The sequence below is a fragment of the Anomaloglossus baeobatrachus genome, chromosome 1, assembly GCF_048569485.1.
Source record: "Anomaloglossus baeobatrachus isolate aAnoBae1 chromosome 1, aAnoBae1.hap1, whole genome shotgun sequence".
Taxonomy (NCBI): Eukaryota; Metazoa; Chordata; class Amphibia; order Anura; family Aromobatidae; genus Anomaloglossus; species Anomaloglossus baeobatrachus.
Window position 1 is genome coordinate 333,548,509 of NC_134353.1, and position 6,393 is coordinate 333,554,901.

Below are 6,393 nucleotides of genomic sequence, written 5' to 3' on the forward strand. Positions count from 1 at the left end.
GAGGGAGGGACCCTCAGTGCAAGGTACAGCAAGGTGCACCCAGTGTGCTGCCAGCAGGGTGACAGACACAAAGGCTGCGGCACCTGTCAGCATGGCACCTACACTGGCTCAGCTACTGCCTTGCTGTTCAGTGCAAGCTGTTCACCGATTTCATTTCCAACAGGAGTATCCCCGGGAAGTGCAGAAAACACCATGATACCCCCGTGATCACTACTGTACCCCACATATGACCAGCCTCCATCATCACTACTGTACCCCACATATGACCAGCCTCCATGATCACCACCGTACCCCACATATGACCAGCCTCCATGATCACTACTGTACCCCACATATGACCAGCCTCCATCATCACTACTGTACCCCACATATGACCAGCCTCCATGATCACCACCGTACCCCACATATGACCAGCCTCCATGATCACTACTGTACCCCACATATGACAAGCCTCCATTATCACCACTGTGCCCCACATATGACCAGCCTCCATGATCACTACTGTACCCCACATATGACCAGCCTCCATCATCACTACTGTACCCCACATATGACCAGCCTCCATGATCACTACTGTACCCCACATATGACAAGCCTCCATTATCACCACTGTGCCCCACATATGACCAGCCTCCATGATCACTACTGTACCCCACATATGACCAGCCTCCATGATCACTACTGTACCCCACATATGACAAGCCTCCATGATCACCACTGTACCCCACATATGACAAGCCTCCATGATCACCACTGTACCCCACATATGACCAGCCTCCATGATCACTACTGTACCCCACATATGACCAGCCTCCATGATCACTACTGTGCCCCACATATGACCAGCCTCCATGATCACTACTGTACCCCACATATGACCAACCTCCATGATCACTACTGTACCCCACATATGACAAGCCTCCATGATCACCACTGTACCCCACATATGACAAGCCTCCATGATCACCACTGTACCCCACATATGACCAGCCTCCATGATCACTACTGTACCCCACATATGACCAGCCTCCATGATCACTACTGTGCCCCACATATGACCAGCCTCCATGATCACCACTGTGCCCCACATATGACCAGCCTCCATGATCACTACTGTACCCCACATATGACAAGCCTCCATGATCACCACTGTACCCCACATATGACCAGCCTCCATGATCACCACTGTACCCCACATATGACAAGCCTCCATGATCACCACTGTACCCCACATATGACAAGCCTCCATGATCACCACTGTACCCCACATATGACAAGCCTCCATGATCACCACTGTGCCCCACATATGACAAGCCTCCATGATCACCACTGTACCCCACATATGACAAGCCTCCATGATCACCACTGTACCCCACATATGACAAGCCTCCATGATCACCACTGTGCCCCACATATGACAAGCCTCCATGATCACCACTGTACCCCACATATGACCAGCCTCCATGATCACCACTGTGCCCCACATATGACAAGCCTCCATGATCACCACTGTGCCCCACACATGACAAGCCTCCATGATCACCACTGTGCCCCACATATGACCAGCCTCCATGATCACTACTGTACCCCACATATGACCAGCCTCCATGATCACCACTGTGTCCCACATATGACAAGCCTCCATGATCACCACTGTGCCCCACATATGACCAGCCTCCATGATCACCACTGTGTCCCACACATTACCAGCCTCCATGATCACCACTGTGCCCCACATATGACTAGCTTCCATGATCACCATTGTGTCCCACATATGACCAGCCTCCATGATCACCACTGTGCCCCACATATGACAAGCCTCCATGATCACCACTGTGCCCCACATATGACAAGCCTCCATGATCACCACTGTGTCCCACATATGACAAGCCTCCATGATCACCACTGTGTCCCACATATGACCAGCCTCCATGATCACCACTGTGCCCCACTTATGACCAGCCTCCATGATCACCACTGTGCCCCACATATGGTCAGCCTCCATGATCACCACTGTGTCCCACATATGGCCAGCCTTCATGATCACCACTGTGCCCCTCACATGACCAGCCTCCATGATCACTACTCTGTCCCACATATGACCAGCCTCCATGATCACTACTGTGCCCCACATATGACCAGCCTCCATGATCACTACTGTGCCCCACATATGGCCAGCCTCCATGATCACTACTGTGCCCCACATATGACCAGCCTCCATGATCACTACTGTGCCCCACATATGACCAGCCTCCATGATCACCGCTGTGTCCCACATATGATTAGCCTGCATGATCACCAATGTGTCCCACATATGGCCAGCCTCCATGATCACCAATGTGTTCTACATATAATCAGCCTTCATGATCACCAATGTGTCCCACATATGTTCAGCCTCCATGATCACCACTGTGTCCCACATATGACCAGCCTCCATGATTACCATTGTGTCCCACATACAGTATGTCCAGCCTTCTTGATCACCACTATGTCCAACACATGTCCAGCCTCCATGATCACCACTGTGTTAGATATATGTCCAGTCTTCACAATCACCACTCTGTCCCACATATGTCCAGCATCCATGGCAATGTCTCGCAGTGACTACCAGGGCCCTGCCAGGAATAAGGGAACCCCCAGCAAGCACCACAACAAATAGGGTACACCAGGAACACGATACAACGGTGAGCCCTGGCACTAAATGGAGGGTAGTGGAGTCACCTCCTGCATTCACCTGAGGCTGTTCCCTGAACTCCTTACCATCCCTATAAGGGTTCTTTCACCCCATCGTCAATCACCTTCCTAGGCCCTCACTTGCCCTGAACTCACCCTGGCTAGTGGGAAAGCTGACAAGAGCACTAGTCTCAGCACTGTAATAATCTAACACAAGGGTAGGAAGACAGACACAAAAGGAAAACACTCCAAGGAATTTCAATGCAGCTAACACCAGAGCTGCAATTGTAACAAAACCAGCTTCTTCTAGAGACTGGCTCCTTCCAAAGTAGACAGCTTATGCGGGAGTCACACGGTACGATCTATCGTGCGATCGCACGAGCGATCATACCCGCCTCCGTCGTTTGTGCGTCAAGGGCAATTAGTTGCCCGTGGCGCACGAAGTCGTTAAACCCCCGTCACACATACTTACCTGCTGAGCGACCTCGCTGTGGGCGGCGAACATCCACTTCCTGAAGGGGGAGGGACGTTCGGTGTCACAGCGACGTCACACAGCGGCCGGCCAATAGAAGCGGAGGGGCGGAGATGAGCGGTATGTAAACATCCCGCCCACCTCCTTCCGCATTGCCGGCGGGAGCCACAGGACGCAGGTAAGCTGTGTTCATCGTTCCCGGGGTGTCACACGGAGCGATGTGTGCTGCCCCAGGTACGATGAACAACCGGCGCCATTAAAAATAAACATTTTTTTAAAAATAAGCGACGAGTACACGACTCACGATTTGTGAGTGATTCTGCGTCGCTCGGAGGAGTCACACGAAACGACGTCGCAAGCGATGCCGGATGTGCGTCACGAAAACCATGACACCGACGATGCATCGCGCGATTGCTCGTCTCGTGTGACGCCCGCATTAGATATGAGAATCTATAACCAACATCAGATGTTAAGACACTTGACTATTTATAAGGAAGGGGAGTGGTCACAAAGAGCTGCAGATTAAGGCACCAAAGCTTAGCCAGATAGGAAAGAGAGTCCTTAACCCCTACAGCACTAAAGGAAAGCGCATACATTTAAACATAAGATGCAGACCTGGGTACAATAAGGTGCTGTGACTTTCTGGTCCCAGATTGCTAGAGATCCACCCAGAGCGAAGCACCTCCATGACAGTACCCCCCTGGACCCTCAGGACTGGGCTTCTCTGGATGAGACACATTGATTGAATGCACTAATCTACTGGCATTCACTTCAGATGCCAGTGTATCCATGTCCTTTCTTCTTTCTTCCAGGCCATAACTCCACCATTGCATCAAGTATTGGGGAGAACTGCGAACAAGGCGAGAATCCACGATTCTTGCCACCTGAAACTCTAAATTCCCATCAACAATAACTGGTGGCAGTGGTAAAGGTTGATGTCTCTACAGACATGACATACTTCTTGAGTAATGACCTGTAAAAAATGCTGTGTATTTTAAATACTGGAGGTAGCTCAAGCCGAAAAGCCACAGAGTTAGTGAAGGCAATCAACTGATATAGACCGATGAACCTGGGACCCAGTTTCTAAGATGGAACCTTCAACTTGATATACCTACCATAGTGAACAACCATACGTAATCATTCACACACAGGTCTGGACCTGACGAATGTCTATTGTCAGTCATGCACTTGTACCTATTCCCCATATTCCTAAGGAAGGTTGTTCAGTACTCCTTGCCAAATAAAAGATAGCAATGAGAAAAATCGTTCCTTCTCAGGAAATCCCAAAGACCTTTCCATACTGAATGCACAGGCTGACAGGCACTTGCGGGTTAGGACATACTGGCTCATTAAGAAAAGGTGCACAAACCTTAAGAGCACTCCCAGGAGGCCTGTGCGGAGTGTACAAGCCCCAGGAGATGGCAGCAGGGAGCGGGGATGGAGCAGCCACCGCTGAACAGCCGGGAGGATGAGTCTGCTGGCATCCCTGCTTGGAGAGGGGGGCCGGACAGTGCGGGGATGCCGGTAAGGGCGTTACAGTACCCCCTTATAAGCACTCTTTTTCTGAAATCTCTTAAGGAGAAGTGAGGCATTGACATTCTCCTTGGGCTCCCATGATCTCTCCTCTCGTCAGGACCAAAACCCTTCCAGTTCACTAGAAAGAGGGTTTTGCCTCGTACCTTTTTTACAGCAAGGTTGGATTTTACCTTAAGGACATCTTCATCATTGACTAGTGGAGGCAAAGTACCTGGATACCTGAAGTAGTGGCTCAAAACAACAGGTTTGAGGAGAGACACATGGAACGAGTTGGGAATATGCAAGGTGGCTGAAAGCTTCAACTTGTCATTGATCCGCTCTAGCACCTTCAGGGGAATAATAAAACAGAGACCCAACTTGTAAGATGGCAGCTTGAGGAGGAATGAAGAAGGATCAAGGCGTCTCTTGTCAGCACGCCTCTTCATACGGATGGAGGATTGCATCAGTGAAGACTTGACTACAACATTGGCCACTGGGTTGCTGGAGGAGATAGCCACAGGAACTGGGATTTTCGGCTGCTTTCCATATACTGTATTTTTCGGTCTATAAGACGCACTGGACCATAGGCCGCACCCAGGTTTTAGAAGTGTAAAATAGGGGGGAAAAAAAATTGAAGCAAAAAATGTGGTAAAATATTTACTAACCTAAGCAATATACTGTAATATTTCACCAATGTAACTGTAAACAACTCAACAGCAGCAAACAAAAGAAATGAGATTAACTTTGTCCTAGTAGTGGACAACCCCTTTAAGGAGAAATATAACTCCAAGCATGTCCTGTATGGTATGCTTGGAGTTCTAGTTCAGCACAGTAATGTGATTTTTCCTCCAAGGTACGGTACTTTACTTTATTATGGGGGAGGGTGGGACTTATAGTTTATTGTACTGTAACATCTTTTACATCTTACCGGAGAAGACTCCAACTATGGTAATGATGTATGGTAAGCCTAGCCCTGCCGCCGCGTTAGAAACCAGGAAGTACGGTATTACAGTGATGTAATGAGGAGCCAGGGCCAGTGGGGGGGAGGGCTGTGCCTGTGCTGTCCTGTGTCCTGGCTTTTTATTTACAGCAGCACTTCATCTAGAGGGGGAAACTGTCCACTTCATGGTCCCCAGCGCGTGGCCAGGCTGACATGCTGCGGTAACTGTACTGAGCACAGGTTAACATCTGGCGGCGGCAGTCATTTCAGCACCAGAGTCGTGCTGATGCACTAGCCGCTGCCAGCATGCTTCTCCTGCTTCCGCCGACACTCTGCTCCTGCTTTTTAATAGCAGGTAGACGATCTCCCCAGCAGCTGCAGGAAGCCGTCGGCTGCGGAGAGACCATGTGTGCCGACTATTACAGGAACTAAGTAACGCAGTGTCTGCTCCCCATGTCCTCTCTCAGCGCGTGCTGACTTTAGTGCTGAGAGGTAGGCGTGAGGAAGCAGTTCATATTGATGAGGTTAATTAGCCGGCTCACGTGGTTGCTCCAGCGGGGGATTCTTCAGCGGAGACCCTTTCCTGTCATTGTAAAGTCCAGTCCAGCGCTGTCCCTTTGCCTCTCAAGCCAGCAAGCCCCATATAGTCATATATTCAGATTATAAGATGCATCCCCTACACTTTCCTCCAAAATGTGGAGAAAAAAAGTGTGTCTTATAGTCCGAAAAATATGGTACTATGCAGAAAATGAGTTAGCAGAAGACTCATTCACGTGGTTATTGTAAGAGAATT